The following is a 22,384-nucleotide window of genomic DNA, read 5'->3' as shown; positions in this document are numbered from 1 at the left end:
TTGCAGGAACAGAAGACTAGCAGCCTTCACTAGCATGTTCTTGAATTTCTCAGTTGTCCTGACATGACATGAGAATACTCAAAATATATTCCCAGCTCTGCTGCTCACCAGTGTGAGTCCTGAGCATCCACTTCTCCTCCCTGCCCGGTTCCCCATCAACAGGGTATGACCAAGACACCCTGTTCAGAAGCAGCTTGGGGTAGGCAGAGGATACGTTTGGAACTGCTCACAGCGTGCTGCATGATCCTTACTAAAACACCTGCCCCCAGCTTGGTGCTGGAAGTGCCATCAGCTCCCGGGTCACCCTGAGTCATCCACCTCCTTGTTGCTCTCTCCTCCTGTGTGCAATCCAGATAGTGATCTCTCCCTGTCACAGGACAGCCAAGGACATCCATGTCTCATCTTCCACTTCACCACGGGTGAGGCCAATGGTCAGAAGAGCAGGTAACAGTGTCCTTCACATGCACAACAGGTCAAGCCATCGGAACAGCTCCCCCTGCTCACCGGAGCACTTACTGCAATGCCCACAACAGAGCAGCAATTCGATGGCATTTTAGATACAGCAAAATCTTCGGAAGGGGAGATCTGTTGTATCGGACTTTGACTTGTTTGGAAGCACTGCCAAAATAATCCATCCTGAGTGCCTTGTAGCCATAGGCAACATCCTGATGGCAGACAACCTGCCCGGATCAGCTTCTGCGCAGAGCGAGATATGAGCTAGCAGTGACAAAAGCATGTCTTGTTCTAGTTTGTTGTCACCAAGGAAAAAACATGTTTATAATATGCATTTGTTGATTCACACCGGCTAACAGGGCAACAAGATCAAGACAGAGAAAGGGAGGTTAATAAATCATAATCACCTTTAAGTACTCAACAGACTGACCTTAATCTGTAACTCAGGGTCAAAGTCTAAGGTATTCTGTCTACATGTCTATATTAGCACAGTAAAGATATGGGCCTGTTGGAGAGGGTCCAGAGGAGGCCACAAAAATGATCAGAGGCTGGAACAGCTCTGCTGTGAGGACAGGCTGAGAGAGCTGGGATTGCTCAGTCTAGAGAAGAGAAGGTTCCAGGGAGACCTTATTGCAGCCATTCAGTAATTAAATGGGGCTTAGGAGAAAGATGGGGACAGACTTTTTAGCAGGGCCTGTAGCGATAGTACAAGGGGTGATGGTTTTAAACTAAAAGAGGGAAGATTCAGACTACATACAAGGAAGACATTTTTTACAACGAGTGTGGTGACACACCGGCCCAGGTTGCCCAGGAAGGTGGTCGATGCTCCATCCCTGAAAACATCCCAAGCCAGGCTGGACGGGGCTCTGAGCAACCTAATCTGGGTGAAGATGTCCGGGCTCTTGGCAGGGGGGTTGGACTAGATGACATTTGGAGGTGCCCTCCAACCCAAACCATTCTATGATTCTATGATATTAGCTGACTCAATACCCATCTGTTTCGTAGAATGAAGGTATGCTCTTTGGAGAATGCAGACCCAATGCCTGTGAATTTCCCCCTGCCTGCTGACAACCCGCAAGCTGGAAGAAAACTGCAAATCCCATGGAAGAGTCCTACAGCATCAGCTGGCGATTGACTTGGATGACCACATGGTGCTCCCATGCCCGGAGTCCCACCCAACCAGCTCCCTGTCCTCAAGGAGCACACCCCTCCCCAGATGCTGTAGCACTCAGCTTTAATCAGAGGTTTCCCTTTCAAGCACTGACCTGTCCTGCTGGATCAGTCCTGCTCAGCTTTCAGCACCCGATAGGATCGTAAGCTGAGGCAATCGTAAGCAAAGGATAGAAACAGCGGATAGAGATCTAGAATAAGCAATTACACGTACAGTAATGTTATGTTATGCACAGAGGTGCATGAAATATGTTTGAGAAAAAAAAAAAAAAGATCTGCATAGCTAGGAGAGTTGCTCAGAGTCCAGGATATTATCAGATCTGGAAAAATGCCATGTGAATGAGTCACTGGAGCATCAGTCAATGGCTGTGTACAGAAAATGCCACAACACTGGCTGTTGTATTCTGTCTCCAGTATCAGTTCGTGTTTTCCATAAATGAGTGACTAAAATGTACCATAGGCCACTTGCCTGCATTATAGTTATCTGCCCCAATAGTCTATTCCAGTCCAATCTCTACTCACACCCTTCTCCCCTTTAATAAAACTTGTTTTAATAAAACATCTTTTTCAGTTCATCATTGGAGAGCAAATGAAGGCCCTTTGAAAACTGTTCTGCATATTCCTTAGACAGCTGCCCTCCAACCCTTCTGGTACTGTTGTAGGGTAGCCTGATGCCAAGGAGGGACACCAAATGTGTCTGATCCAACAAGTTTAGAAGTGCCCCATTCCTCCAGGAGCTAGATTAGAATACCTCAGCATCCCAGCATTTAGGACTCCCACAACTTGCAAGCTAGAGATCTGCAGATAAAGACAGGAGTCCTGCTGCCAGCAACAGGTCCTGGGGCACAGAGGGCTTTTAAATCACAGATGGTGCCTTCAACCCTAGCTGAAAGCTAGCACTCTTCAATGTCTTTATAAAGAAGACTCAGGACCTGAGTGATTGCTTAGCAAGTCTGCTGGTGACACAAAATTGAGGGGATTTGTCAACACTCTCAGGGCAGAGAGGCCCTGCAGAGGGATCTGGACAAATTGTAGAACTGGGCAATCACCAACTGCACGAAGTTCAACAAGGGCAAGTGCTGGATTTTGCACCTGAGACACGGTAACTCTGGCCGTACATACAGGATGTGGGACAAGATGCTGGAAAGCAGCTCTTCAGAGAGATCTGAGGACTCTGGTTGATGGCAAGTTGAACATGAGCCAACAGGGTGTCCTGGCAGCCAGGACGCTACTGTGTCCTGGGTTCATCCAGCACAGCATTGCCAGCCGGGCAGGGAGGTGGTTGTCCCGCTCTGCTCTGCACTGGTGCGGCCTCACCTGGAGCACTGTGTGCCGGGCTGGGCAACACAGGATAAAAAGGAGATAAATATACTGGAGAGTGTTCAGAAGAGGCTACGAAGCTGGTGGAGGGTTTGGAAGGGAAGCCATATGAGGAGCAGCTAAAATCACTTGGTTTGTTTAGCCTGGAGAAGGTTCAGAAGAGACCTCATCACAGTCTACAGTTTCTTCACAAGGGGATAAAGAGGGTCAGATGCTGATCTCCTGTCTCTGGCAACCAATGACAGAACCCAAGGGAATGGCAGGAAAATATGCCAGGGGAAGTTCAGGTTGGACATTTGGAAAAGGTCCTTCACCCAGAGGGTGCTGGACACTGGAACAGGCTCCCCAGGGACTTGTCACGGCTCCAAGCCCAACAGTGTTCAAGGGGAGACTGGACAATGCCCTCAGACAGGTGGTGTGAACTGTGGGGTTGTCCTGTGCAGGGACAGGAGTTGGATTTGATGATCCTTGCAGGTCCTTTCCAACTCAGGACATTCTAAAAGCCAAGAGCTGGATTGCAGAGATCCCACTGCCCTGATATCATCCATTATATGTGCAATAGCTCAATACATGGGTCTTGGCTGCTCCTGTACTGCAGGATGAGCTCTGCCCTGGGCTGGCCTCAGACAGGCAAGGACCTTCACAGCAGAGCAACTTTTGGTTCAGCTCACATTTTAACCACCCCAAATGTACAGAGGAAAAAAAATAAATAAGTAAAAGGAAGCTAGGAGAAAAAGAAAAGGAGCTAAAGGGGAAAGGCTGGGAAGCAGGAGGCCACTGTTCCCCGACTCACTGTGATATGGCTTGTGCATCAGGGCAATGGGAGGCAAAAACAACAGGGCTACACGTGGCGGCTCCCGGACCTTCTGCTCTGTGCTGTGAGTGATGAGTCACACCAGATGCTTTTGCTTTGCGTCTTATGGGAGGATCAAGAGGGAGAGGTGCTGCCTGCCACTGCTGGGCTTTGGGTGGCATAGGCGAGGGGATGCCTCCTATGCTGCCCCTCAGAGCCCAGAATTATGGCTTGCTCCCCTTACAACATGCATTTGGAAATGTCTAAAACAGAGCCCACCCTCCAAGAGGTGCTGGGCCAGACAGCCCTTTGCACACCTGCACCGCACTGCTGGAGAGGCAGCAAGGGCAGGTCTGTTCTCTCAGGCTGCATGCAGCAGCATCTCAAAACCTGGAGGTGCGCTCCTCCATCAGCACACAGGGTCTTCTGGCCAATGTAGCAGGGAACACCAGCTCCTGGCCAAGTTCCTGGCTCCAGGACCCTCCTCATGACTCCAGGGAGGAGTGTTTGATGTCAGTGTGCCTTCACACACTATTTATTTTCCAGGCAGCTACTTGGATAGTTTTAAATGACTGTGTGACAGCCATTTTCCCATGCAAATGTGGATGTGGGCAATCTAAACACCAACTTCTCTAGCCCTGAAATTAAAACACCCTGGTACCATGGGGGCTTGGCCACTCACTCAGTCACTCTGACCATATATGCTTTACTGTTAATCAGGCCAGATCACATCTTGTTCTCCTTGTGCCACGGCAGCCTCTCCGCATCATGCGTGTCTGACACTGACTGGGAAACTAGACCACATCCAGAAGAAAAGATGGGGTGAGGATTTCACATATGCCAATCAGCTGCAAAGAACACCTTGCCGTTTGTGAGGCAGAACTGATCTGCTGACACTAGGAAACATTTAGACAAGTTTGGCTGGAAAGTGCCTTGGTTTTATTCGCCCAAATTTCCTATATGTTTTGTTTTTGAGTCCGAGTCACAAAAAGAAATACACAAAGTAGATGTATTTACACACACAAACGCAGTATGGTGAAGGAGCAATTACTCTATGACTGTGATACTTTAACTTGCCTGAATAATAAATACATCCTTCATTCTGTTTCCTTCTATAAAGGCAGTTGATGGAAAGCCCATATCTGGGCAGAGGATCTGCTTTCTATCTCCATATTACTGTTTTCAAATTGGTTGTAATAAGCTCCCTGGAACAGGACTGGCTCTCATTTGTGTATGTCTGGCACAGTCAGGCAGAGCCTAGGGTTATTGCTGCAATAACCCTCTGTGCCAACACGAATTGTAGTGAAGAGGATGTACAAAGAGACCTACGCATCTATTACAAACAGGGGAGCATACACCCCATCAGCCCTGCGTGTTAGCACACTGGAGGAGCCACCACACACTCCAGGAAACAGGTTTTGCTGTTGCAGCTTTGGGTGTTGGAGGAAGACCCCCGTGGGCTCTCTGCTGTCATGTATTGTCCCCTTGAAGTGCTGCTGCATGATCCCATAAGGTGATGCCCATTGAGTGTGGTCTCCAGGCTCTAGACAAGTGTCAGCCCAGCTTCCACTGAGCCCATATTGAATTTTTTACTAAGCTAGCATTTTAAGAGACCCAAAGCTCTCCCTTGCTGCCAAAACATGATGATTACTAAATAATTTTAATATTATTTCTTTTTACTGCCAGACATGCATTTAGAATAAACCGGCTATGTGAAAAGTAATTCTTCTGTGCTCTTGCTCCACACTAGGTGCTTCAAGAAATGGGAGGAGGAGGAGATGGATAGGTGTTATTCTCCCCAAATAAAGAAAAATGCTTCACTAACACCCTCCTGTTCTGAAGGAGCACTCTCATCTCATCCAAGTGTAGGTTCAGGCTTTTGGGATGTCAGAAAGCACCTGGTTCCTTGCAGGGTCTGCATCCACTCTTAGTACATTTGTTAGGTATAAAAAGGTTCCTTTATCTGATTCTTGAAAGATACTCTCTGTTGCAACCAAATTGGTGGACAAGCCCTTAACAACAGTAGCAAGGGGCTTGTCATCTGAGAGGCAAGTCCGATCTATAAGAGTTGCATGGAAAAGGAGGACACGCTCCTTGGTCTTGTCTTCAGGACTCAGGGATGAGCTTGTTCTGACCCCCTGGCTGGTGGCCCCCTATGATGGGCAGCCATAGGGTCCATTTATTATCAGCAAAGGGCTTGGCAATACAGGCAGGGAAAACTTGAGTCAAAGTAATGTTGTCCTAAAATGGATGTCAAAATCACAGCGGTTAGATGCTTTCAGGGCACAGTTTATTTCCCTCCGCAGGTATGTGTCTGCAATCTGGGCTTCTGGTGTGAATCTCACCCCCCAGGAATAATGATAGTCAGAGTTTGAAATTGGAAGAGCCTTCCCAAAATACCAAACATCGCATCAGCTTTGGGCACTTGTGAGTCTGAGCGTGCCAGGTGCATCTCCAGCTCCAAGCCTTGCACAGCCTGTGAGGAGTGCCATTTGCCTTGCTTTGCGTTTGCACCAGCTTTTGTTTATGATTAAGAAAGGCAAATCAGCGAGATTGTTCAATAAATGAATCAATGCTGGGCTTCTGCAGCGCTCTCTGCCTTGCCACTAAGTCTCCATGCTTCAATCCTTCGAGCACTTGGAGGCCCAAATGTACTGGGACTTCCTTCCATCTGTCCAGCCCCATTGAGTGCCGTATGGACAGGATTCAGAAACTGAGTGAGACCCCATGTTGCCCAACTTCAGTCCTATTCCGTCTCAATGAAAGTCAGATCCTCTAATTCTCATTCACAGTATCACAGTATGTTTGGGATTGGAAGGGACCTCAAAAGATCATCCAGTCCAATCCCCCTGCTGGAGCAGGAACACCTGGGTGAGGTCGCACAGGAACACGTCCAGGCGGGTTTTGAATGTCTGCTGAGTAGGAGACTCCACAACCCCCTGGGCAGCCTGTTCTAGCGTCTATCACCCTCACTGAGAAGAAGTTTTTTTCTCAAATTTAAGTGGAACCTCTTGTGTTCCCGCTTGATCCCATTACCCCTTGTCCTATCATTGTTTGCCACCGAGAAGAGCCTGGCTCCATCCTCATGGCACTCACCCTTTATATATTTGTAAACATAAATAAGGTCACCCCTCAGTCTCCTCTTCTCCAAACTAAAGAGACCCAGCTCCCTCAGCCTTTCTTCAAAAGGGAGATGCTCCACTCCCTTAATCATCTTTGTTGCCCTATGCTGGACCCTCTCCAGCAGTTCCCTGTCCTGCTGGAACTGAGGGGCCCAGAACTGGACACAATATTCCAGATGTGGTCTCACCAGGGCAGAGTAGAGGGGCAGGAGAACCTCTCTCGATCTACTAACCACCCCCCTTCTAATACATCCCAGGATGCCATTGGCCTTCCTGGCCACAAGGACCCAGTGCTGGCTCATGGTCATCCTGTTGTCCACCAGGACCCCCAGGTCCCTTTCCCCTACACTGCTCTCTAATATGTAATTTCCCAACCTATACTGGAACCTGGGGTTGTTCCTGCCCAGATGCAGGACTCTACACTTTCCCTTGTTAAATTTCATCAGGTTATTCCCTGCCCAACTCTCCAGCCTGTCCAGGTCTCTGGATGGCAGCACAGCCTTCTGGCGTGTCAGCCACTCGTCCCAGCTTGGTGTCACCAGCAAACTTGCTGATAGTACACTCAATTCCCTCATCTAAATCTTTAATGAATATATTGAATAATATTGGCCCCAGTACTGACCCCTGAGGCACTGCACTAGATACTGGCCTCCAACTAGACGCCGCACCATTGACTACCACTCTCTGGCTTCTCTCCTTAAGCCAGTTTGCAACCCACCTCACTACTCTATTGTCCAGACCACACTTCCTCAACTTAGCTGTGAGGATGCTGTGGGAGATTGTGTCAAAGGCTTTACTGAAGTCAAGGTAGACCACATCCACCACTCTGCCATCATCCATCCACCTTGTTACATTCTCATAAAAGGCTATGAGGTTGGTCAAGCGTGACTTACCCTTGGTGAAGCCATGCTGACTGCCCCTAATAACCCTCTTATCCTTGATATGTCTTGAGATGGCACCAAGGATAAGCTGTTCCATTACTTTTCCAGGGACAGAGGTGCGGCTGACCGGTCTATAATTACCTGGGTCCTCCTTCTTGCCCTTTTTGAAGACTGGAGTGACATTTGCTTTCCTCCAATCCTCGGGCACCTCTCCCGTTTCCCAAGACTTGGCAAAGATGATGGAGAGTGGTCCAGTAATGACCTCAGCCAGCTCCCTCAGCACCCACGGGTGCATCCCATCCGGACCCATGGATTTATGGATGTCCAGACTATTTAATTGTTCCCTAACCCAGTCCTCATCACCTAAAGCAAACTCCTCCATTGCCCTGGCTTCATCCGGGGTCTCAGGGGTACAGGGCTCCCCAGGACAGCCTCCAGCAGAGTAGACAGAGACAAAGAAGGCATTCAGTAATTCTGCCTTTTCTGTATCTTCTGCCACCAGGGCACCCACCCCATTCCTCAGTGGGCCTACATTGCCTCTGGTATTAGTTTTATCCACTATGTATTTGAAAAAGTTCTTTTTGCTGTCGTTGACCCCTCTTGCCAGCTGTAATTCTAAGGAGGCCTTGGCTATACTAGCTGCCTTCCTACATCCAACCATTCCTGCCTTCCAAGCTGGTTGCTCCTCTCTGCACCTGGTGGGCCAGGTGCAGCATTTCCCTCAAATGAGTTTCCCAGCTGCCCATGTTCCCAGGCCGTTCCTCAGATTCATGAGGTGTTACTGAGTTTATGAGATTTATCTGCTTGGAATGGGAGGAAATAGTTCTGAAGAGAGTGGATCAGCAGCCTCATGGTCAGCTCCTTGACCTTCACAATTGCTGGTGTCCTGAACAGGAAAGATCAGCAGCCTCCACTGGCCAGCCAAGGGGACATCCACAGTACAGAGGGTGCTGGAGAGAGGTTTGGAAACCAGATCCTGAATCCCATCTGGGTCCATCAGATGCTTCTTTTAACAACCAGGAGATTCTGGAGATCTCTTGCCTATCAAACATGCTCCTGCCACTTCTGAGGTGCCTTCAGGAGATTTCCAGCGTGGTTTGCTGGTTTTGTCAGTCCTGGTGTTGTGTTGTCAGACCCTGTCACTTACTGCTACGTATTGCAATGAACTGTCACCTCCTCTTGCTGAACAGAAGACAGAGAATCAAGTATTAATTTGGGCAGAAATGAGGCCACCTACACTCCTCACAGACTCTGAGCCAAGTGCCCCCAAACCTGAATTTTGTTCTTCCCAATTCTGAAACTGCCACTAACATTTGCTCCTGCTCCCACCTGGCGCAGACAATGCGCTAATGAGGCAAGGAGCCTCCTCATTGCTGCCCCAAATGTACCACTCTGAGCCATTAGTCCCAAAATAACACAATGCTTAGATGGGCATGGACAGGGTTGACCATGGGGGGCTCCCCCTGAAGCCTGGGCTGCTCCGAGCAACAGCACCAGCTGATGCCATGTGCCCAAAGAGCAGCAAATCACCTTCACTCCCTGTTTTCAAAGGTCTTGGTAGCAGAAGCCAAAACTGCCTAAAAGAGCCTGTGGCATCAGGATCAAGGCTGCTCTTGACAGTGTCTCTCCTTTGGCTCCTTCAAGCCATAATGAACTTGGTCCCTCCATGTGGGAGGAAGAGTCTGTGTGGGGCAAGACACATGCTGCGGAGCAAAATTTCCCCAGAGCTAAAAGCCATCACAAACCTCTCTGCCTTCTGGTCTACCTCCACAAGCATAAAAGCAGAGCTCTGTGCATGTGTTCGCATGTGTGCTACTGTGAGAGAAGGAGAGACTGGCTCAGTGCAATGAGGATTTCAAACAAAAGAATTTAATTACACATATTTTTCCCCCCATGAGCAGGATGGGAACTAAACATGTAACAGCTGTTGTCTAATGCATTCCTAGATAGCACACAGATACCATGCTGATAAGCACCACTTAAGAACCGAGATAGCAAAGAGGAAGAGAAGTACTGATCTTAGTTACACAGAGACCAGGTCTGATCTTAGTGTGACTTTGAAACAACCCTCTATTTATTGGAGCATTTACAGTAATGCATACGGCAGTGAAGCATTTTAATAGCATTTTAGAGGCAGTAAAAGCTTCAGAAACGTGACATTCATTGCACTGCTGTACATCCTCCCCTGGAAACTGGAGGGAGCTATGTCCCACACACCCTTTAAAACCTGACTTGGAAAAATACCCTTTGAAAATCAAATGTTGGTACGGATCCTATGCTGGCTAAGGGTCTGGATAAGACTCTATAAATCACACCTGTTTCAGATCTTGGGCTTTTTCCAGAGCACAGCTTGCCAAGGGAAATGCATGAGCAAAATGAAGAGGTGACCACCCCAAGCTTCCCACAGGCTGGCCTCTCCCAGTGCACCGTGACATTGCTTCCTATGCTGGCCTCGTCCCTTGTTTCCCACTCCAAGAGGTGGCAGCAGCACTCCTGCCTTTGGGAAACCGCTCCTATGTGGGACTGACACCCTCTCCTGCCCTGGGAATGGGAGAGGCAATGACACGCCAGGGAAAAGCAAGTGTACATGACCCACTCAGACACCCTCAGCATCTCTGAGCTGAACCACCTGCTGCAGTGGGCTTAGCACTGTAGTCAAGCATAACAGAATGCACAAGGAAGGTGTATTAAAAAAATAATAATAATTTTTAAAAAATTATTTGCATCTGGCTTCGTTTTAAATGTCAATGGGAGGGGGAACGCTCCTTCTGGGATTGAAAAGAGCCCTGAGTCTCTGCCCATCAGCAGAGGTTTGACAGCATTGCTCATTACAAACACCTTTGCAGAAATGTCTGCTGCACTGATTCTCTCCACACATCTCAGAGACTAAAGGTTAAAGATAAAGATGCAAGTGTATGTCAAAGAAGAAAGGAGAAACAAATATAGTCCTTGTCTCAAAGACAGTACAACCTCAACAGGCCAAACATGGGATGAGAAAAACACCAAAATGAAGCAAACTAGGAATAGACAAAATCTCCTGGTGTCCTGGGACAAAAAACATCCCATCATTTCTTAGTACAAGCCCATAGTGGTGAGACTTTTCACCTGAGAAAATTAGCAATGATTTGCAAGCCATGAGTGACAGCGTTGGTGACTCCATTACACTGCTGGAATGGGTGTGCAAGAGCAACACTATGAACACCGATCTCACAGATTCACCAGGCAGGGTCCTGTGGTCCCTATGCATGACAGCCTCTTGTGTTTGGGGACCTCCTCTTGCAGACAAAGGACAGAACAATATTTGAAGGTCTGTATCTGTCAAGGTACAGATGTAGCCCAGTCTGTACAATTTTTGAAGTTGTTCGTGAAATAGACAATCTTTGGCATCTCAGGATGTCTCCAGGTTTGACTTGGACTGGTGTTAGTTTACTTTAAGAGTAACTAGTGGTGAAGTAGCTTCTATATAACCTGTTCCAACTTTATCTCTGTGATCTCATATCTGGTAAAATGTCTGACGAACATGAGCAGCCACTGCATAACAAGAAATAGTCTTTTATGTTAATTGAAGTTTAGGGAAGCTGTTGAGCAACTTTCAAACTTTACTTGTAAACCACTGAGAAGGAAAAAGAGCGTGATGAAAAAACACATAAAAATAGCCCTAAGCAGACTCCAAGCCTGAGGAGGATGGGAACTCCACCATGAACATTGTTCTCCTCCCAGTGAACAACTCAGGCCACTTAAGACTCCTAAAGAGAGCCCACCACTTCTCTGATGAAGAATGCGAGTGCCACAAACCACAAGACTCAGAGGGACATCGGAAGATGAGGATAGAATTGGAGAACAGAATTCAATATTAGTAAGTTTTATTTTGTAACAGTTTTAAGACTATTGTTATTAATGAGGCTTTTCTGTATTAGTCTGGATTACAAGTGTTAGTATTATTGCAACCAGACTAATAATAATTGTTATTATTTGATTAGCCTAAGATTTTCATTAAGCTCTCAAATGTACATTAATATAGTATGTTCCTCTTTGCCCATAATAATATTTTGAGCATAGAATGAAAGAAGCTGTCGGAAACCCAATATTAATTGCCAGACACTTTCAGAGATGAGAAAGCCTCTCCAGGCAGTTACTTCCAAAGCATGAGTGAACCCTACACAAATCCTTCACCTTGAAGTCTATTCTGCCCACTATACCTGTTTGAGGGTGGATGAGACTAATGTTACTCTTAAAACAGACAACGGTCTCCACGTAGTTCTTGCATAAGGAGCCAAAATTTTGGTGGACTCAGCACAGGTAGTAAGAGGTGAAGCTCTTCAAAGGTTCAACAAGGCCAAGTGATGGGTCCTGGCCCCACACTACAAGAAAGACATTGAGGTGCTGGAGAGAGTTCAGAGACTGGCAACAAAGCTGGTGAAGGGTCTGGAGTACAAGTCTAATGAGGAGCAGCTGAGGGAACTGGGTCTGTTCATCCTGGAGAAAGGGAGGCTGAAGGGAGACCTTATCACTGTCTGCAACTACCTGAAAGGAGGTTGTAGCATGGAGGGTGTTGGTGTATTCTCCCAGGTAACAAGATAAGAAGAGAGAAAACAGCCTCAAGTTGTGCCAGGGCAGGTTTAGATTGGATATTAGGAAACATCTATTCCTGGAAAAGTTGTCAGTTATTGGAACAGGCTGCCCAGGGAAGTGGTGGAGATCAATGCTCACACCCAACTTGTTCTCTGGAAACTTACTGAGGGTGCACTCGATCCCCTCATCCAGATCCTTGATAAAGAGATTAAACAGAACTGGCCCCAATACTGAGCCCTGGGGAACACCACTTGTAACCGCCTGCCAGCCGGTTTTAACTCTATTCATCCCATCCTACAAAGACTGTTCCTCATTTCCCAAAGACAAAAATAAAATAATTCCAGCCTTTCCTTTCTAAAATAGGCACAGGGGAATGGGAAAATGGGGAAGGAAAAGTAAGAGAGTTGTCATTGCTAGAGGACCCCACAGACAGAATGCACAGATGGACTGCAAGGAAGTGGAGGCATCCTGCTGGTTTCACTCATCTTTGATGCAGGAGTAAGCAACCCTTTTAAGTCAAGAAAGATGTAAAGGCCTACAATGTTTCTACCCATTTCCACAACTAAGATTAAAAAAAACAACCAAACAAACAAAAAAACCCCCAGATTTTTAAAAAACTAAACTTGCAATAAAACACTGAGACTTGGTCAAAAAAATACTCTGCCCCCAACAAATCAATTAGGCTTTGACCGTTTTCAAAGTCTCTCCCAGCCACAATAGTACATTGCGACTTGAGATAAGCCTCTGAATGTTTTCTGGAAATATCCCTTTATCCTCATAGCACATTCTAGCAAGTAGGCCCAGAAGAAGGGTCTCTTTTGGTCAGCAGCTGCATCAAAACCTATTTTATTTGCTTAAGCTGAAGGTTGTGCAAAGCAGCAAACAACACAGCAAGACTTTCAGCAGGAAAAGATGTCTCATCCTCTGCTTTACTTGCTACAACAGAGAGCAAAATTACTCCCCACTGGATGTACATTGCACTCCCACCTTTACATCCTGGCCATGACTTCCACCAGTCTGATCCACAGTGACCAACAGACCCGAGTCAAAAATTCACCTGCTGCCAGACAGGGAACTCAGCTGCATGCCTTCTGCTGGCATACTGCACCATGCCCTCAACAGGAATGCGGTGAAATATCCCAAGGCTGTGCAGCAGCATCTGTATAGGCCCAAATTTCCTATCTGCCCAGTATGCAGAGCTGGAGCAGATTTCACAAATTGATCAATTGCCACTCAAGCACAAAAGAAGCAGCCAGATGTTTGAAGTAGTTCAGCACCTGTTGCCAAGAAGGGTCACAATGTTAGTCTTTCAAAATATGTTTATTGTCCTGATCCTCTGGTTTTCTGCCCGTCTCACAGTTTGAAGTGCATGTGTGTACACAGGAATTCCAACAGGAGTCAGAGGCAACGGCAGCAAAAAGGAGGGATCAGCTCCAAAAGTGAAGGGTCCATTTACAGCACCTCCATGGAAGCCAGCATCCTCCTCTGCCTCCACTCCTCCTACAAGTTCATTACAGCTCCCGCCAAGCAGCAGCTTCTCCACTTTTATGGCTTTTCTCCGTGACCTGTGACCCCTTTTGGCACTGTGCTGCATGCACCAAATGCAGCATCCAAGAATCCAGAGTAGTTACGTTATCTATGGTGGTTATGCCTGGAAAGGGGGAACAAAAGGAAACTCCTCCTAGCCATGGGCGGAAAAACAAGCAAACAAACAAAACTATTTTTAAAATGTTCTGTGACCGATGAAGTTAATAAAGTGTGCTTTCCTATAGTTCCCCCACCAATCTCCTCCACCACAATTCTCCTACTGCTACTAGTTTGGCTGGAGATCTGGGTCCTGTGCTACAGCTGGCTGGTTGGAGCTATACCTGCCTTGCTTCGTTAGCCAGGATATCCGTGCTCCCTGGCCAAAGGAGACAGCACTGCAGGGTATAGATTTTGTGTATATTGTGCTGAACTCAGCCATCAGTGGGAAGAGAGCAGGGAGCAGTGAGAACATGGATCTTTCTGCTCTATCCAGCTGCCAGTTTTCACAAAACTGTGAGCAAATTCCAATCTTGGAGATCTATTATGAGATGATAAATAAGGTAGAAAACATACTATGGGTTCAAAAGATTTGTTGAGGCATAGTGGGGGAAGGGGAAACAAATAGGGAGGAAAGACTGAACATAAAGCTTCTTTTCATAAGGAAATTGGGTTAAAAATACTGATGAGTGGCACTACCATGGACTCTATACACTAATTTAGCAAGGGATAGCCTACAGATATCAACAGAAATCCATCAGGAATACTGTGGAACTGTGTGGTCACACTTGTTGCAACCTGTAGCAGATCTGCTGGGCCCATTTAAAGTACCTTGCAAGCTAATTTCAAGCAAGTGTGAGTAATTACCAGAAAGGCCAAAGAGAGACAAGAAGGAAAAAAGCAATGCAAAATAAAATCTGGGCTGAAAGACAGCTTTTAACTTGCTCCTAAATTGTGTGTGTTCCTAATCAGGAAAAATACACGGCTGAGAGAAATGGAAATCCCCTTGCTCATGAGTAACTGAGTGGGAACTGGGTTGGTGAATTTATCTCCAAGAGAGGCCAAGAGATTCCAGCCTCACTGGAGATACAGTGTGACCTGGTCCCCTGGGAGCTCTGGTTTCCCTGGCTGACAACTTTCCCAAGAAGCTCCAGAGAAAACCAGTGGATACAGAGGAATTTCAACCTGTGGCACTGAAAAAGTGTGTGATTTCTGATGATTCCTGAGGTTCTTCCACCTCTAGCATGTCAGAAAGCTCCACCCTCCACATCTGCTGCAGTTACCATTACAGCCTTTTGCTGCTGTTGACCCAGGGCACAATGAGAAAAAGGAGAATGAGAATGGGGAAGGGACCTTTAGCACCCTTAGCACGTGGCATCAAGATCTACCAACAGCCTAGTCCACGCCAGACAATATTTTGCCTGTCAGGATGGCTTTTTTCTTGACATTTTGAACTTTTTTTGAGATTTATGCCACATATTTGCCCCTGCTAGTGAATTTTATTCCAGTTATTTTACTCATTTTAGTTTCTGTCACATAATAGATGGGATGTGCACAGTCCAGTTCACGGTATCAAAACCTCAGTTTCAGTTTTTTCATTTCTTCGTGGACCTCCTGTCTCGGTGGAGAACTCCAAGTTATTGAAACTCAAAGTCAAAATGCAGAGGGAAGGGGTGAATCTGGTGCCAACTTACACCCTTCTAAAGAATCCTCCTTGAGAAAGCTGAGTTCCTTGTTGCAGTCAGCTAAAAACCACATGGTTATGGAGGTGCTGACTCAAAACAGGGCAAGAAACAGAGGGATGAAACCTCCTGTAGAGTTGCCAACAATAACAACAGAAAAGCATCTTTTCAGCATCTCTTCCACGTTTCTCTTGGAGTTATCATCTCCATTGTTTCCCCATGTTGAGCTGCCAGTCAGCTCTCATTTGAGATAGAAACTCTACGCTAGTGTAATTGCCTGAATTTTAAACCATCCCTTCTCACTCTGGCTCCTTCCCATGGGTCGTGTTGAGTCATCGGAGAGCTGAAAAGCTGAGCTGATGTGGGTTTGGAGGTTTTGTGGCAGTGCAGCTCGGCCACAGAGCGTTTGCTCCAGAGCTGGGGCTGGGACAGCAGGATCTCTAGAGGCAGGGGAAGGAAGAGCCTGTGCCAGAAATAGCTGCGGTGCTCAAGCAGCTCTCACACCCACCCGCAGCCCAACAGGCAGACAACATCTTCCTCTAAATGACAGAAAAGGGAGCGTTGAACAGTTCCTCATGTGCCCCAGATGGGCTGCGGAGAGAGGAACTGTCATGACCAGGATGCCAGGATGGGTGGAGACAGGGGAGAGGATGGATCTGTGACTGGAAATGTGTATCACAGAGCCCAGTAACTTCTGATTCCCGTCAGTCATTCCCATTCTCCTGCTTAGGGTTATCCTGAAGAGCGTGCAAGTCTTCATCTGGGCAGTCTGGGACATCATCCTTGTTGCTTAACCAGCCATGAAACACCAGGAGCAAGAACAGTTTTTTATGAAAGATGAAGGGGAAAGACATATACAACATGGACAATTTGGGTCTGCTCCAGACTGGATGGATTTTCTGCAGGGACTGAACTCCAAACATCTGGATGTAACCAGGAGTTTCCACAACTGTCTGCCATGGCTCACTCTTTAGTCTCTCCCACCAGGCGATGTGAACAGAGCCCACAGGCAGGAGTTTCTACACCAAACTGGAGGGAAGAGAAGATGGAAATGGGGAATGACATCAGTTAATGCCATTGGTTAATGACATTTCAATGCCACTGGTTAATGACCAGGTCTCTTTCTCCTGTGTGTCTGCTTTTATATTTTGTGCAAGTCACCAGTGTCCTAAGCACCACATGCTTTCAGTCCAGGGCCATTCGTGGCACATAGTACTTATTAGCAGTTTTTCAGCTTATAGCAGCTCTGGTGCATAACTTGCATTACGGTCTATTAGTGTAATCTGATGAATCTTGCAAATCTATAATTTCTTACAGCATGCCTTTTCTCATCATGTGAAAACTGAGGATCTCAACTCAGATTTTAGGAAAAAAGACTTTCCCATGCTCATGACTGCAAATTTCCTGAGTAAACCACAAAGATTTGAGACCACAAGGCAGATAAATCAAGCCACATCTTTAGTTTTAGACCGAGGAGAATGAGTCACACTTCTCAAAAACTTCTGACCAGAAGTGCAGTGTGTCAGACCACTGTCACCATAAGTGAGTACAAGGCCATGGACTCAGCAACACAGTAAAGAAAAAGCAGGGGAGAAACAACTAATTAAGACATCTAAAGTCCATTATTTTACAGACATGTTGTAAGGGAAGTTAACCACATATTCAAAGCCTGAGCCTTACACTGATGCTATAGATTAGCATCCTTCAACACTGCCTGCTAAAGCTCCCACCTCTCCAGAGTGGAATCACCTCCTATAGCTTGAACAAGATCCTCCACTGAATCCAATCTTCCAGCCAGACATTTTGTACAGTATGTGACAAGATACTTCCTAAGCTGCACCAAGCCCTTTGGATCCAACAAACCCTACTAAATGAATCTTCATCTGGAGGCTGCAACAGGGCTTGTAGTTTCCTAGAGTGGTAACCTCACAGCTCCATTCAACATGCACAGAGTCCAATATTTGCAACCAGCTACTCCTTTGGAAATGAGCTGCCAATAGTTTTCAGTTTTTCACTGGCAAACCACACCATCCCAGGAGGTCTTCAGCATAAACCTGCTTGGAAAATGTGTACTATGATCTGATATTCCCTACCTGTTTCTTCTGGAGCAGAAATCTCAATTTGTCGGTGCAACAACACAAGTTTCTAGGCAGGAGGCCAAGAGCTTGTTCCCTGGAGATGAAACGAGACATGAGGTGTGACTCTGGGAGGCAGTGAACTGTGGAAAGAAACTTTCCCTTCATGTGAGCTGCAACAACCTAAAACAGAACAACTGTGTCTCCAGCGGCAGCAACCAGACCAGTCCCAGCACTGACTTTCACATCAGTGCTCGTCCTAGTAACTGGTAAGTTTTAGAGGTGTGATTGCTTGGAGTGATTTGTTTGGTGACCCTAAGATAGGTGCAGAGGTGAAATTTATTTTCATTAACTTAAATGCACGACAGCTCTGATGAGTCTGAACAAGATGATCTAGCACACTTCAGCTATGTATACAGAGGGAGAAATGCTTCTTCTATATGACAGAAATAGAGATGTGTAGGAAATGCTGTTCTTCACAATATGCAGTTCACAGAAGAGAAAATATGTCTGAAGGTTTGGTAACAGCAGGTTTTCATCTGGTTTAGGTCTCCAAGGAGTTAGGAGATGAAAAAATGCAGCTTTTGACACAAGATTAGCCTATTAGTTTGTGTAGTGGGCTGTGGAGCATTTGCTATCTGTGCTCCACAGCTTTAAGTCTTTAAGAGTAGGACCAGTTCTTCTAGGGGTACCCAGGTCCCTGAGCTGGAAGACAGAGGTAGGGAGCAGAATTAAGTCTCCATAATCCAAGGGGAAATGGTTAGTTACCACTTGGACACACACAAGTCTATCAGGCTGGATGAGACCCGCACAAGGGTTCTGAGAGAGCTGGAAGAGGTGCTCACCAAGCCGCTGTCAATTATCAGCAGTCTTGGCTAACTGGGGACGTCCCAGTTGACTGGAAGCTGGCAAATGTGACACCTGTCTACAAGAAGGGCTGGAAGTAGGATCAAGGGAATTGCAGGCCAGTCAGTCTGACCTCAGTACCAGGGGAAGTTGTGGAGCAGATCATCCTGACTGCCATTACATGGCATGTACAGGACAACCAAGTGATCAAGCCCAATCAGCAAGGGTTTATGAAAGATGTGACTAGCCTGATCTCCTTCTATGACAAGGTGACCCACGTAGTGGATGAGGGAAAGGCTGTGGATGTTGTGTACCTGGACTTCAGTAAAACCTTTGACACTGTTTCCCACAGCATTCTCCTGGAGAAGCTGCAGCTCATGGTTTGGATGGACATACTCCTTGCTGGGTAAAGAGCTGTCTGGATGGCCAGACCTAAAGAGTTGTGGTGAACGATGTCAAATCCAGCTGGCAACAAGTCACGAGTGGTGTTCCCCAGGGCTCAGAACTGGGGCCAGCTCTATTTAATCTCTTTGTCAATGAACTGCATGAGGGGATCGCGTGCACCCTCAGTAAATTTGCAGAGGACACCAAGTTGGGTGGGAATGTTGATCTGTTTGAGGGTAGGAAAGATCTACAGAGGGATAAGGACCAGATGGATTGTTGGGCTGAGGCCAACTGTACGAGGTTCAACAAGGCCAAGTGCCGGGTTCCACACTTGGGTCACAACCACCCCAGGCAGCGCTACAGGCTGGGGAAGAGTGACTGGAAAGTGCCTGGAGGAAAAGGATCCATGGGTTTCAATTGATAGCCAGCTGAATATGAGCCAGCAGTGTGCCCAGGTGGCCAAGAAGACCGACAGCATCCTGGCTTGTATCAGGAATAGTGTGGCCAGCAGGACCAGGGCAGTGACTGTCCCCCTCTGCTTGGCACTTGAGAGGCCCCACCTTGAATTCTGTGTTCAGTTTTGGGCCCCTCACTACAAGAAAGACACTGAGGTGCTGGATAGAGTTCAGAGAAGAGAATAGACATGGTGAAGGGTCTGGAGCACAAGTCTGATGAGGAGCAGCTGAGGGAACTGGGGCTGTTCATCCTGGAGAAAAGGACGCTAAGGGGAGACCTTATCATTGTCTGCAACTACCTGAAAGGAGGTTGTAGCGTGGAGGGTGTTGGTCTCTTCTCCCAGGTAACAAGTGAGAGGACAAGAAGAAATGGCCTGAAGTTGTGCCAGGGGAGGTTTAGATTGGATGTTAGGAAAAAAATGGAACAGGCTCCCCAGGGAAGTGGTTGAGTCACTATGCCTGGAAGTATTTAGAAGATGTGTAGACTGTGGCACTAAGAGACATGGTTAGGTGGACCTGGCAGTGCTAGTTTATGATTGGACTTGATGATCCTAAAGGTCTTTTCCAGCCTGAACAATTCTGTGATTCTAAGGTAAAATATGTTCTCCAAGGAAAAGATATTCCCTAGGGATGGAATCCTCTTCACGTAAAATTGTGCATCTACAATGAAGGTGTCTCTGTCTGTGTTGGGCCTCTCAGTAATAATGGGAACCTTCACTGTGATTAGAACTGGAGAAGATGATCTCCAAGTCACCCCAGGATCCTGATGACATGCTCGGATGAAGACACTTACCTACTACAGGAGCCCACATTTGGTCAGGTGGCCCTAGTCCTTCTGTCCTTTCTTGAAAGAGGCAGGAAAAATTGTTTAGTTTCTGGTATGCAGCAGGGCATGTGTTCCTCCTGTCTGACAGAAAGATTGCTTGTTCACTCACTGTTTGTCTTTATTTTGCCTTTGAAGAAGTGTAATCCCCAAAATACTTACTGGACCTGCTGGCCCACAGCACTGGACAAACTTCCTTATAAGAACTCTGGTCATTCTATAAAAGAAACACAGAAACGACCTCACATTCCTTTGTAAATACAACCCCAGGCCATGCTCTGGCCAGATAAACTGTACCCCAGTGTCCCAAGCTCCTGGTGTGAAATTGCTGGAGGCAGGAATGCTTCTCAAAAAGTGGGAGAAAAACCATTCCCAGCTCCAGACGTGCTGGGAAGGGGCCAAGGGGGTTTAGTATCTGATAAGAACTGCTTTGCATGGTGCGTGGCTGGACAGATATGGAGCCCCTTCTCCCCAGATTCTCCTGCCCTGCTCCTCGCCAGTCCACCCACAGAGCTCAGGGCTGTGTTCACCAGATCACAGCTCAAATCCCTCACCCTACAAAATCACCAGTCTGTTGGGCAAAATCCTTGCACATCCGTCTCCCTATCTCCAGTCACTGACTGTTTTTCTGGCTTCCACTAGGCTTTCTGGATTGCTCAGCTCTCTGGGAAAGAGTTGAAACTTCAGAGAAGAGAGTAGGAATGGCAGGAGATGGCTATTTTTCTACTGGCCGGGGAGAGAAGACAGTGACCTGAGTCCTATATGCAAAGGGGAAGATCAAAGCTGTTGTTGACATGGTCAGTATTGCAGGTAAGGAAGGCAGCATCCAGCCATCCATGTCTGTGAGTATCCATATCTCACATGCCCCGCAGCAGAAGTGTCTGCAAGATCTAAGGAAAGATCTGGTATTTACATGTCTGTGTCTGTGTAGCAGTAGGGTTTGTGTATATTATAAGGAGAAACTGCAGATGGAAACATTTACAGTCTGGTGTCTAAGGCCTGGTTCAAAGCCCATTAAAATCAGAAGTCATTTACTGTGATGAGGTTTTGCCACATCTCTTCTTGCCCATCCCAAACACCCTATGAGCTCAGGACTGCTCTCTGCTTCATACCCTCAGTTAAACCCTGCCAGTAACAGGAATTTCCATGTTCACTACTGTGGCTCTTTTACAGTGAAAAGCTGGAGATGCCCCCTCTTGTCTTGTTCACAGCCTGCAGATACTTAGAGATAAATGCTGCTCACTCATCACTCCTAGCTCAAGATACCAAGACTCCATTGTTTGCTTTTGTTTTGTAAATTGGAGCCACCAGGGCTTTTTTGTGTCCCTTGTGTTGCTTTTATCTGAACACACTCCGGCATCATGTCCCTCCCCAGGAGACAGATCAGATGGGCTCATCATCTCATTGCATTTGTTCATATCCCAGTCTAACACAGTTCTACCAGCTCTGCCTAAACTGCCTATAACCTGCCTGCAACTATAGCATCCACTTCTGAAAGGCCTTTATCCTGGATATGCAGACATCAAAAGTTGATGAACCCTTTGCTCTAAGGGCTGCAGTCTGCGCACAATGGTGGTGAGACATTTTCTCCTTTGCATTTGTCAGGTTTCTGCTCCGTTGTCATCTATAAAAGAGCCCTTTAAGATGTTATCATTTCCACATGTGTGTTTATAGCTTGTAAACGAGCCACCTCTATCTTCTTTTCAGTAAGATCACAGGTTTATTCTCCTGAAGACTTTCACCATAGGGAACTTTATATCTGAGTTTCATGTTTAACAGCCTTTAAAAATGCGGATGCTGGAACAGGGCAAAACATTAGTGTTATAAATGAAGACAAGTCTTTGAGCCAATTAATTAATTTTATTGAGCAAGCGAATTTAAAGCAAGCAGTAATTAGGCAAAACAGTGCTGGGTGACCGGGGGAAGCTCAGTTCCGCCACGGCACAAAACTCAACTTTTCGTATGTGCTTATATATGTTATACACTTGTTCACGCCCTGGGACACCCTGACAAGTTAGCTCCTGGTTGGCTAGTCGACAGTGAAAGATGTTGCTGGGTGTCGCTTGGTGTTCCTGCCTCTGGAGTTCTGTTATCTGTTACACCATCTGGGCGCTCTGTTATCTGTTGCACCGTCCGGCCACTCTGTTATCTGTTGCACCATCCGGCCATTGGCTTGGTTGGGGCCCGGCATCCGGCCATTGGCTTAACTACTATTTTTTACAAAATATAATGAAACTTGCACAAACGCAATTACTTCTTACAACGATATGCATAATATAATTGA

This window comes from Nesoenas mayeri (assembly GCF_963082525.1).
Source record: "Nesoenas mayeri genome assembly, chromosome: Z".
Lineage (NCBI taxonomy): Eukaryota > Metazoa > Chordata > Aves > Columbiformes > Columbidae > Nesoenas > Nesoenas mayeri.
This window is presented reverse-complemented; position numbering follows the sequence as displayed.